The sequence below is a fragment of the Protopterus annectens genome, chromosome 2.part0 (assembly GCF_019279795.1).
Source record: "Protopterus annectens isolate FY-2018-M chromosome 2.part0, PAN1.0, whole genome shotgun sequence".
In the NCBI taxonomy this organism is placed as follows: domain Eukaryota; kingdom Metazoa; phylum Chordata; order Ceratodontiformes; family Protopteridae; genus Protopterus; species Protopterus annectens.
In genome coordinates this window covers 782578954-782592808 of record NC_056728.1, presented here as the reverse complement: position 1 = coordinate 782592808, position 13855 = coordinate 782578954, and positions in this window count along the sequence as shown.

The window sequence follows — 13855 nt, the reverse complement described above, 5'->3', positions numbered from 1 at the left end:
TTGTTGCATATTCCTCTATATGTATATTTTATATATTATTAGATGTATATATCAGAAATATTCTGCGCATACTGACAGAATATTCCAAAGTGAACATACAAGAAATATATACATGTGTATACATAAAAAAAAATATATAATAAATATAAACACATAAACAATATGTATAAAAAATATATATATATATTTATATATACACACGTACAACAAAAAATGTATGTCAAAAACACATATGTAAAAACATGTCTATCCAAGATGCATATTTAATTAAACCAAAAATCCTAAATAATAAAAACAGATAAGTTATAGGAGTTATTTCATTTTCCTACGCTTTTTAAGTAGGGGCTTAATGGAAGCTCCCTCATTTAGACCCTTACCTCTGTCTGCTCAGAGCATAATGATCCAAATATTTTCTCTATACTCTGTATGATTACGAATGTCACCTTCACGAATACTAGGTGAAATAATCTCAAACTCTGAATTTAAACCAATGTGTATCATCAGTATTAATCACATGCTTGGCCAATGCATTATGTTCTGATTTTTTACGAATATAATACACATGTTCTCGTATTCTATCTTTCAATGTCCTGTTGGTTTTCCCAACATAGAATGAATGACATATCTGACATTCAGCTAAATATACAAGATTTGTTGTTTTACAGTTAGCCCTATATGACAAAACAAATTCTTGTTCAAGTTCCGGGTGAGCAAATTTATTAGATGTATCAATATATGTGCAAAAATTGCATGACCCACAGGGTACTGTATTCCCTCTAGCTAAATGTTCCTTCTTTAGGATAACATAGTAATCTTTTAAGATCTTTCTTATTTTTATATAAAAACTTTGGTTCTTCACCTACAATTCTCTTAATATGCTCATCAACTTGTAGAATGGACCAGTTCTTGCTGAGTATCTCTCTAATCCCTTGATTATCAGATGTAAAAAATATAGGGAATCTGATTGTATTCTGTATATTATGAGTATCCATCACTCCTGAGTCTGGTGTAGGGCCAAAATAAGGTGCTGCTACTTTGGTGCGTAATATAGGTATCTCTTTAAAATTATTGTCTATTTCTAACTCAGAATAACCTCTGCTTAGAAATTTTCCTTTAAGACTCATTAGCTCTGTATTAAAAGAATCGTCTAATGGATTTAGTCTTAATGCCCTGGCCTTTAATTATATTTTTAAAAATATGTGCTGGATGCATACTTGTTCTCAGTAAAAATGAATTTCGATAATAATTTTTGCGATAAACACCAGTATTAATCAGTCCATCTGAAAGCTTTTCTATATATAAATCTAAATAATTATTTTTGAATTCTGACCTTTCCATGGTAAAATTCAAATAATTATTAAGATTGTTCATTATCTACAAAATCTTGTAATTGTTGTTCATTTCCATCCCAAAGTATAAAAAGATCTACAAAGCACCGTTAGAAGGTCACATGTCTAATAAAACCTTCTAATATAAAAAGGGTACTTTCTTCCCACTGTGCCAAAAACATATTAGCGTAGCTGTTGGCACATGGGGTACCCATTGCTACACCATCTTGTTGTGTGTGTATATATAGCCCGTCTCCAAATACAAATTATTTTCTAAGACAAGTTCTAAAAAATATGAAATTAAATCAATCTGTGTTTCAGTATATCTGCTATGTTTCTGCAGATATGTCGTCATATATTGAATTCCCAATTCATTTGGTATAACTGTAAATAAGGACTGTATATCTAATGTAACTAATAGTAAATCCTGTGTATTCACATTATTCTCTAAACAGATATATAAATCCATTAAAAACTGTTTTGTCTCCTGAGAACAAACTGATACTCATTTATAATGGGTCTAAGGTATTTCTCCACATATATGGAGAGTGGCTCTGTCAACCAACCACCCCCAGAGACTATAGGCCTCATAGGAGGATCCGTGGCATTTTTGTGAATTTTCGGCAAGCCATGTATTGTAGGTATTGGTGGATTAATAACCATGAGATAATTAAATAATTCTAGTGGAATAGTTCCTCCTTTTATGCATATCAAATATTGTAGAGGTAACATAATGGATGATGCTATGTTTCCTCTTTTGTTGTTCTTCTATAAAAAGTATCATTCAATAACTTCTCCATAGCCATATTCTACTGGGTGGTGTCCATAACCACCACCCTACCTCCCTTATCTGCTGGTCTTACAGTAATAGTCATCTGCCTGAAGCCCCTTTAAAAATTCTCTTTCCTTAAAGCTTAAATTCTCTTTATTCTTTCTTCCCTTTTTCCTGCTGAGACTATTATTTTGTATCTCTTAATATTTGAAAAGTTCATCTTCAGTTACTTTCAAATAAGCTTCTACCAATGGATGATTACTAGGTACAAAATTGCTAAGATTCCTTGGCTTATATTCATTATTAATTCTCATATCAGCTTCTTGTATATTCACATTCTCGTACATGAGTTTTAACATAATATTACGACAAAATACTTTTAAGATCTAAAATAGTATCTGTTACATGACTCCTACTAGTAGGTATAAAATTCAGGCCTTTCTCAACTCTCCTAATGTAAAAATGCGGGATGAGATATTAAACATTGAGTCATCTCCTTTCCCCACATCTTTTTCAATGTTTGATTTGTTGAAATCTCGCCTGAGTGTTTCCGTTTGACGGCCACGACTCATGGACCGAGTTTTTCGTATACCTCTGTCTTTCCTGACTGGAAGGGGAAAATAAATATTCTCCCCTAAATTCTTTGCATAGTCAGTCCTAATGGCATCATTATTTGTTGGAACGTTCGGTCGAACTACTGGTTCTTGTTCTAGTGTTATTAGTGGTAGTTTGGTAACAAGAACCTCAGGGTATAAATTCCCATTTGTTTGTACTGACTTGTCACCATTCACTCCACTCCTACCATTAATCGTGGTATTCTCCGAATTACACACATGTTCAGCACTCGTATGTAAACTCTCTATACTATCAGATACCTCTGCATTATTAGTCCAATCATGTGCAGGACTCGTTAATCTAGCGTCAGTATTGACAGTATTCAATTTATCATTAGTCATAGTATTAGTTAAAGCATCCATATTTTCATTCACATTACGAATATTAACATTCAGATTATTACTGTTGCTATTAATAGTGTGTACTCTGTCAACACTTTGTCCATTCCTAGGCCACGTGATGACGTGGCCTCATTTAAAATCATTTGTGTCCCGTACAATCTTGTTTCTTTTCTGATGTAACAATCTGCGTTCAAACGCTGATATACCATCAAGCATAGTCTCAAACATAGGATTCACAACGGTTGCAGAGAAAGTTTCATATAAGTATCGTTCCTGTCTCTTTATACCTTCCAACAATTTAGATTCCTCTGGCAAGAAGAAGTCTATTAGTAAAGTTAAATAGTTCCTGCTTACCTCTAGGTTAATTTGTTGCCAACGGGTAAGCGGTTCAGGATAATACTGAGTTGGCATATTAAAAACCCTCAGACCTTTCTGTATTATTTTACGGTCTAAACAGTACTGAAAATGTAGTCGCTGTACCTGTAAACGTTTGAGTTTAAGGAAATCTCTCTCCAGCTCGTTCAGGGATTGTTGCAAGCGCTCCAAGTCACTAGTCGCATTGCTGACATCATCCGAAAGGGCATTCGCCTCAAGTTGCCAAGACGCACTCTTAGCGCATATAAGGCATTGAAGGAACCTTTTCCATTATCATCCACCTTCTCCTCTCTCCGTGGATTATAATCCAATTCGATAGGTACATTCATTTGCATGACCCTGCTCCAAGTGGCGACAGCAATAACAGAGTAAAACAACAATGATAAACTAAAAAATAATTAGGTTATTCATAAATAATACAAAAATGTATCATAAAATAGATCGTTTTAATGGACTTTAAGCGCTTTCGCTAAAATAGCTTCTTCAGATCAAGACAAGTCAAATTCATCCAAAGTTCCTTTAAATAACACATTCAAATCACAGAACTCCAATCAGCTGTCACTATTAATAAATTAAAACATTTAAAGGCATCTTGTTGCATATTCCTCTATATGTATATTTTATATATTATTAGATGTATATATCAGAAATATTCTACACATACTACTGACAGAATATTCCAAAGTGAACATACAAGAAATAAATATATACATATGTGTATACGTAAAAAATATATATATAATATACACATAAGCAATATGTATAAAAAATATATATATATATACATGTACATCAAAAAATGTATGTCAAACACGTATGTAAAAACATGTCTATCTAAGATGCATATTTAATTAATTAAACCAAAAATCCTAAATAATAAAAACAGATAAGTTATATGAGTTATTTCATTTACCTACCCCTTTTTAAGTAGGGGCTTAATGGAAGCTCTCTCATTTAGACCCTTACCTCTGTCTGCTCTGAGCATAATGATATATTTCCCTATATTTTGTACATCTGATAATCGAGGGATTAGAGAGATACTCAGCAAGAACTGGTCCATTCTACAAGTTGATGAGCATATTAAGAGAATTGTAGGTGAAAATAAATAAAAAATAAGAAAAATCTTAAAAGATTACTATGTTATCCTAAGAAGGAACATTTAGCTAGAGGGAATACAGTACCCTGTGGGTCATGCAATTTTTGCACATATATTGATAAATCTAATAAATTTGCTCACCCGGAACTTTAACATGAATTTGTTTTGCATATAGGGCTAACTGTAAAACAACAAATCTTGTATATTTAGCTGAATGTCAGATATGTCATTCATTCTATGTTGGGAAAACCAACATGACATTGAAAGATAGAATACGAGAACATGTGTATCATATTCGTAAAAAATCAGAACACAATGCATTGACCAACCATGTGATTTAATACTGATTATACACATTGGTTTAAATTCAGAGTTTGAGATTATTTCTCCTATTTTTCGTGAAGGTGACCTTCGTAATCATACTGAGTATAGAGAAAATATTTGGATCATTATGCTCAGAGCAGACAGAGGTAAGGGTCTAAATGAGAGAGCTTCCATTAAGCCCCTACTTAAAAAGTGTAGGAAAATGAAATAACTCATAACTTATCTGTTTTTATTATTTAGGAATTTTGGTTTAATTAAATATGCATCTTAGATATAGACATGTTTTTACATATGTGTTTTTGACATAAATTTTTTGGTGTGTGTGTGTGTGTGTGTATATATATATATATATATATATATATATATATATATATATATATATATATATATATATATATATATATATATTTTTTTTTTATACCTATTGCTTGTGTTTATTATATTTATTATATATATATTTTTTACGTATACACATGTATATATTTCTTGTATGTTCACTTTGGAATATTCTGTCAGTAGTATGTGTAGAATATTTCTGATATATACATCTAATAATAAAATATACATATCGAGGAATATGCAACAAGATGCCTTAAATGTTTTAATTTATTAATTAATAGTGACAGCTGATTGGAGTTCTGTGATTTGAATGTGTTATTTAAATGAACTTTGGATGAATTTGACTTGTGTTGATCTGAAGAAGCTATTTTAGCTAAAGCGCTTATCAAGTCCATTAAAACGATCTATTTTATGATACATTTTCGTATTATTTATGAATAACCTAATTATTTTTGTGGAAGAATTGCCTTGTTGATGTGAAAAGAATACCTGCTTTGCCTCGTTGCTTATTTTACTTGAGTTTTTACTGACATTTTTGCAACAGAGCATTTATCTGACTGGCTGACAAAAGTTTTTTATCGATGAATAGAATAAGAACATTTGGAAATATTGGACTTTGTTAAACTTGTAGGGGATTGTAAAGCATATACCTTACTTCCATGTCATTGTTTGGAAAAATATTTAGAAGAGTGGAAAAGTAGGGAGAAAGTTAAGTGATGCAAGATTTTCTTTGCATATGTTATAAAGTTTTTTTTTTCAGTTATTTTAAAATGTAATGCAGTTACTAATGTAAATAGGTGCTCCTGATTTCTTTATTTCCTTCTTCCTTCCCTCTTTCTCCTTGTTCAGATTTAAAAAATTTAGACACTGCAATAAAAAAAAAAACTCTAGAATGACAAAAATCAGTGAGGTTTTTTTTCATTCTTTCATAGTGTAATGACTGGGTTAAAGCCATTAGTTTTATATAGTAACATATTTTAACAAAGCAAGTAAATGAAAACCAATATTGAATATCATATTGGTTCTCATGGACAATCTGATAGAGAAATGCCTTGGAAAAAATGTTTTCTGAAAGCATTTGTGTTTTCACAGCTGAGAGCTGTAAAGATAAGGCAAAAGCAGGCAGCACTTAATAGAATCACAGGCTGTATCATGCATCTTAGCAGGGATAATTTTCCTTTCTGTTTAGCTCTAGTCTGTGTGGCTGTCAGTTTGGAACTTGTATTAGGAGGGTAAAACTTCAATATTTGAAGATGTACATAGTTTGCTGTGTTAAGCTAATAGGTTTTATTGGGGTATTGGGTGTGTTTTTGTTTGAGGGCTTTCAATAAAAAAAAAAGTTCTGCAAGATGTGACAGGCTCAAATAGAGATGACAAGAAACAATTTTATAACAGATTAACCAGCAAAAAATGTGGCAGCACAGAAACACGACTGAGGAAATAAGTAAAACCAGTGTAATAGATTTAATGTCCTAGATGATTCATAGGTGTGTACTAGGCTAATGGCCCTGGAGCCTTTACAAGCCTAGCCCATAGGATTATTCTGGGGTGAGATTAGCACTGAATCTGTCCGCCAGTATATTTGCAATATCTGTTGGCTCGGTATAGGAGGTACCATTGTGCAGTAGTTCAGAGCAAATCTGGGTATTGCCATGAAGATTCTTTACATATCTATAGAAAGCCTTGTGGTTGTCTTTACTATCTGCTGCAATTCTCTTTTCATAGTTGGCTTTAGAGGATTTGATGAGGGATCTCAACCTTTTGTTGAGACTGATAAGGGAGTTTTTCCAGTCTTGGGACTTAAGCTTATTCCGCATCAGTTTCCTCCTCCTGTTGTAGAGTTTAATGATTGGTTGAATTCTTCTGCTTTTTGTGTATTTAAAAGCATTGGTTTTAAGTTTGTTTCATGGTCTGAAGAAGCACTCTGAGTGGTGTGCTTACCTGTATTCTGTGAATAAAGATTTTGGTTTTATTGCCTCATTCGTATTTCTGTGCTGCCATGTTTTTGCTGGTTATTACATTTTGTGTGTTCGGCACAGTTAATTCCTTGAAGTTTATTTTTTATTCATTAAAAGATTAACCAGCCAAAAAGTGCATGCGTGTAACAAAAAAGCTGTTATACATAAAAGATGGGAATAATCCTCAAGAATATGATTTGTTCCATGTCTTTAAACTATAATGGTCTTGTAGATAAATACAAAAAAGAGAGTAATGAACTACATTAAATGTGAAGTGCAAATAGCTATGCTACAGGAGACCCATTTGGAAAGAACTGAATATGTGAATTTGATAAAGGTTTTCAGGATGGTTATTAAGCGGAATACTTGGGGCAGATGGAGAGGAGTACTTGAATTAATTGCAGGAGGAGCTTTTAGTACTAAAGGGCTAATGGCAAGGGAGGAGGATTACACTACCATGTATTTTATATTCCACTGAAAATTGCTGTAATGGAGCTTAAGAAAATTCTGGGAGAAATGATCAGCTTTCAGCAAGGAATATTAATTACAGGTCGGGACTAGAATTCGATTTACAATAGTGAAGATGTGTCTGGGGGGGGCTCAGAAAGGAAAATATAACAAAGGAGGGTAGATTTTTAGAGAGATATGAAAATATTTATCATGGAAGATAGGTACATTCACTCCGAACTCTTAGTATTGAATTCACATTATTCCCCAAGATGCAAAACCTGGCCTAGGCTAGACGGAATTTACATTTCCCAGGAACATGTGCTTTTAATTGAAGGTGTTGCTATGCGTCCAATAACTATTTCAGATCCTAATAATAACTATAAAATAAAAACACAGGGTAATGAAGTAAAAATAAGACATTGATAAATTACTCTATTTTCAGCAGATAGGTGGGAAAGTAAGGAATGGGCTGTGGAAATTATTCCTGAGCTATTGGAGACAAAATAAATTTCTTCTGAAAGTATAGTTAGGGAATGGGATAAAATTAAAGTGAAATTTAAAAATAGGGTGGAAAGAAGAAAGGGAGATGTATTGTTAAAAGTAACAGTAATTAAAGAAAGTGACAAATGTTGATTATTGTGAAATAGTTGAATTTCACAGAACAAGAGGAGCAACTACAGAATGCTAAGCAGAAAAGAAGGGATCACCTTCATAATGTGCATGAGTTTAGAAAGATTGTTCAGGAACTGTCTTTTGATGGTAATTCTAGAGCACCAAAACTTTTGACACAATGACTTGGGCAACAGAAAGCAGAAAGGGCTGTCACCAGGCAGTTAACAAGGTATCCTGTAGAAGTATTAGAAATATTTCAGAAACTGTATGAAATTGTGTATAAAGCAGAGAAATATGCAAATCAAGAAAAGATACAATTGGAAATGTTTATGGAAAAATTAAATATCCTGAGGTAGAGGGAGGCTTAAATATTAACGGGATAGGAGGAGATGAGATTATTTACAGGAGAGTCCCCAGGAAGAGACTTTATTCCTGTGAAAGGTTGGAAGCTATGGAAAAAGTTAATGAAGATCTGGAAGGTTTTGTTTAACAGTATTTTAAGAGTAGGAAAAGTACCATAATCCTGGAAGAAAGCAGTTGTAGCTGTAATACCTAAAGAGAATAAATATGCATTGGGTCCAGCTTCATACAGACCCATTTCAATACTAAACCATGATTATAAAGTTTGCCTGTAATGGTAAAAGAATGGCAAAAGTGATGCCAAAATTGATAGCTATTGGATCAGTGTGGTTTTGTGTACGGGAAGCAAACATTTGACAATAACAGAACAGGGAAGCAGAATATAAGAAAGTAATACTGTTGTTGGTGAGTTCTGCTGCAGCGAAAGCATTTGACAGCGCTTCATGAGCAAAGCAATGGAAGCATTTGCATTTTCAGATAAAATTTATGAAGTTAATTAGGAGAATGTATGAGGGATCAGAGGCAAAAATTAAAGTGGGTGGGGTCCTCTGATCTCTGCTTGAGCAGAGGAACCTGGTGGGTGTTCTCTACCCCCCCCCTTTGTTTGCATTATATTTAGAATCCTTGGCAAAGAAAATAAGGAACTCACAAATTCAAGGATATAATTGGTATGGTAGTAGAGAAAAGCTGGCTCTATTTGCAGATGACATTTTACACATGGAAAAAAAAAACAAAAAGGGACATTACAGTGCTGTGGAACATTAAATAAATAGTTTGAGATATTTTCAGGATACCAAATTAATGAATCTAAAACAAAAGCAATAGTGGTAAATTTATGTAGCCACATAATTGGTTCAGCAGTATCCATACTTACGGGGACATGATGAAATTAAGTATTTAGAAATATGGATTTAAAAATGATACTGGTGTAGCTTCTAAGATTATGTGGGAAGAGACTAAAAAGATAATACAAAAACCTGAGAAAATGGAAGCTCTGTTATATGGATATCAATAGTACGATACAAGCGTTTAAAATATTTTAATCCCTTTAGTCTTTCATACTCGGGTCAGGCATATTCTCATCAACTAGAGGATAAGTTGTGGGTAGCAGTAAAGTCCCTTAGCCCTTCATCTGGGAAGGGAAGACTGCAAGGATTAAGTGGGATAAGGTTTTTCTTCCACTACAACAGGGTGGATTGGGATTACTCTAGTTGAAGAGGTATTTCAGAGCAACAGTTAAGGCTTCTATACATAGCACAAGCAGAAAACTATAATTCGAAGTGTAAAGAGATGATGAAATGGGTGGAAGCTCAAGTAAAAGGGAGAGACTGCGATTTCAGATGCAGACTTTTAAGGAGAACAATAATCATGCAGGATATTACATTCATAAGGTAGCAGAAGGTATTCTAAGAAGTAAGCCAACACTGAAATGGAGAACGTTTCTGCCAATAGGAATGACTGCGATTAGGGACAGAGACATTAGGCAAGAGGGGGCAGGAATTTAATGGAGAAAACTGGCAAAGGAACTAAGGTATTGGGAGAAAATAACTAGAGAGGGAATTGTAATAGAATGGGAAGGTGCCAAGAACTTATTTGGACTGTAGGTTCAAGATTGCCTTTCATATCGAGGATTGATATCGGAGTGTAGGCAAAGAGAGAGAAATAGGGGAGGGGTCCTAAACAAGTCTCCTCCCTGGTAAGAGTTTTTAGTAGAATCTAAGGCAAAAGTTGCCTTTAAGAAAGGAATAATTTAGTAGCACATATAAAATATTGTATAACTGTAAGAATCAGAGAAGGTTGGGAGGAATTGGGAAGAGAGAATGGATAAGTAGTTCAGAAAGTATGTCTCCCAAATATGCAACAAAATCCTGTGTTTGGTTCTATCTTATTATTTTCCAGTATGTTTAGAAAGGTGTAGTGAGAATCTTGGGGTATGGTGGGGGTGTCATCGCAATAAACAAAACATGCTGGAGGGATAGGTTCCTGACACAGAGACTCCCCAGACTCTGGAATAGATTGCCCATACATGTCAAGCAGAGTGCCTCTTTGGCCCTCTTCAAAAGGAGCCTTGACGATTGGATGGGAGAAAGGAAATTCACCCCGGGATCACGTCAGTCGCCCTGCTAGACAGGGGTCCAGGGAGGTAAATAGTGTGGGAAGAAATAGCCAGGGAATTATGGCTAGGCTTGTATAGGCCCTAGGGCTGATAGCCTAGTACCAACCTATGAAAGTTTAGATCCCTGGATTGTGTGGCTCTGAGGGATTGGGATTTCTTTAAGTGTAACATGTCCAACAGCTCTGGGTTTGATATGGCCTTCTATGTTGAGCAGAGATCGCCTCGGAGTAGATGATATGCGACCGAGTATAGCTGGAGTTTTTTAAGGTGGTCAGCATAGGGCATCTGCTTTAGGCTTGTGATTCTTTTAGTGAGGTATTTCTGCACCCTTTCCAGTTGTTGCAGATGTCTTGAGAGGTACATACCAAACACGGCGTTGACTATAATGGGTCTAATGAGGGATGAGTACAGTGGTACAATGACCTCCCTTTTTTTCAGGATGAAAAGCCCTTGGTGATGAGGTGTGCCACACAGGTTTTCTTGACTGTTGTGACGATGTGGTTATTGAAGGTAAGACCACTGTCCACCTGTGTCCCTAAGTCTCATATCACACTTTCGGTGTTTAGTTTACTGCCACCTATGTGGTAATTCACGGGTACATGTTTTTTCCCAAAGGGGATAACTATACATTTCTTGGCATTGAGCTTGAGTCCATGGCTCTGGCACCAAGCATCTGTTTCTGTAAGGCCCTTTTGTAGAGTATTGACATCCTTTGGGGATTCAGTAATGGCTCCCAGTTTGCTGTCCTCTGCGAACTTTGTTAGTCAGAGTCCCTTAATGTTGGCTTGTTCTTCAGAGAAGTAGATGCCAAACGAGATGTCCCAGGACTGAACCCTGAGGTACTCCACTTGTCTGGAGCTGGATTTGAAGTCCGCTACTTTTACAGTGTGGGTTCTGTCAGTAAGCCAGTTGGCAACCCATCGAGTGACGTAGGGATTAATGTCCAGCTTAGTAAGTTTATCTATAATTCCAGAGTGGGGGATGGTGTCAAAGGCCTTGGCGAGGTCTAGATGGGCTGTGTGGACTGCCTTACCCTCATCCACGGCTCTCGAGACTGAATCGAAGAAGTTGGTCAGGTTCAGGAGACAAGATCGGCCCTTCACGAACCCACAGTGGGTGGCGTCCAGTGTTTTAAGGTTGCCAATGTCTTTGTTTATAAGTTCCATGGCCTTGCCGATTAGGCTAGTTAGACTGATGGGGCTGTAGTTCCCAGGATCAAAGGTGGATCCCCCTTGTGGAGTGGGATAACTGTAGCTGTGCGCCACTCAGTGGGCATGAAGCTGGAGATGAGAGTATGATTTAAACATGACACTTAGGTGAGGTGACAGTTTATTTTCTAGTTCATGTAGTACACAGCCCGGGATGTCATCTGGTCCTATGGATGCTGTATTCTTAGCTTTGGAGAGTGCGTTTTTTACCTGTGTGGCCATTATTACCAGAATTTGGCAATCTTCCGGTATTGAGATGGGCCATTTAGCAGGTGAGAGGGGGTGATGTTGGCACTGAATCGATCTTCCAGGATATTGGCAAGATCCTTGGGATCTTTATTATAATGCCATTCTGTTGTAGCTCAGAGCAGATCTGAGCATTGCCATTTAGATTCTTGATATAGTTATAGAATGCCTTGTGGTTGTCTTTGGAATCTTTGGCAATTTTATTTTTTTTTTTGTAACTAAATTTGGAGGATTTTATGAGGGATCTCAGCTGCTTAGTGAGGCTGGTAAGGGAGTTTGTTGCATCCTGGGATTTTCCTCGTTTCCGCAACAGTTTCTTTTGTTGTAAAGTTTGTTTATGGCAGGGGATCACCAGATTGGCTTCCTTTTTTTTGGAGGAGAACATCTTGGTTCTATTTGGGAAGGCACGATTCATGCATGAGTGGATGTGCTCCTACAGTGCCTTAGTGTAGGACTCTGCAGTCAAACTTTCAGTTCCCGTCTGCATGGGTGTTATGAAGTTTGCTACTTCTGACTTTTTTTTTTTTATGGAGGTTTCCTTACTGGGGGGTGAGATGTGGATGTTAAAGGTGATTAGCTTATAGTCTGACCTGATCAACGAGGGGGTGACCATAGGTGTGAAGCATCGATTTCACATGTTGATAATGACTAGGTCTAGGATATTGAAGCCCCTGGTGGGACTATGGATTAGTTGATCCAGGGCATTGGAATTTATAAATTCCCGTTGGGCAAAGGTGTTGGTATATGAGTAGTTTTCCCAGTTGATGACAGGGTAGTTGAAATCACCCAGTATTATGGTTTTTGGTTGTATATTAATATTTTCCAGTATGTTTAGAAAGGTGTAGTGAGAATCCTGGGGCATGGTGGGGGATCTGTAGCAAGCTGCAATTTGGATTGCAGTCTTACCTAGTGTTAGTTGCACCTGGAGAATTTCAGACTCATTTGGGCAACTAACTTGGTGGTGTGAATATCCTTGGTGAATATGGCCACTCCTCCACCTTTAGTGTTTCGATCTTGGTTTGGTAGCCGAAAAGTGTGATGAGTTGTAGCCTGGTATTGCAGGGGTGCCTTCTGGAGCCTTGAACCATAAATGTGAAGGAGATGCTTGCCTTGATCAAGGCACTCCACTCTGTACCACGTTTTATCCCTGAGACCTCTTCAAGTGGATAAAGACAATATCACATTTTTGTGTTAGATTAACAAGCAATGGAGGAACCAGGTTGTACCCCCTTTGCAGACTAGCCACGTTGGCTTGGGATACAGCTTCAAAGCACAGTCTCATTCTGTAGGCATCCTACATTCTGTCAGAACAAAATTTTGTGTCAGACAAGCTGGAGCAGGACCAGGACATACCCTCTCGGATGGAAACTAGATTGGGATCTTCCAAGATTTGATCCGTCTGTGCAGAGTTCAAGTAGACCTCTGTTCAGAGAGGAGGCAAAATCAAGAAATTTTCTGTTCCTGGACTCTGTACAAGAAAACTTGTAAGACTGATAACTTTTCTCTGGTTGTACAATATTTGTGAGAGTTACTGTCTTAGGGCCTTTTTTTTTTTTCCCCTCTGTGAAGGTTATTCCAGCATGTCAGCCCATAGATACTCTTCTCTTTCAAGGCCATCTTATGTCAAAATATTCTTGAAAGAGGTTTTCCATAAGAGTCCTCCAGATAAACTGGCGGCCCCACCTTGGGAATCTTAATTTTGTGACTTGCTCCAG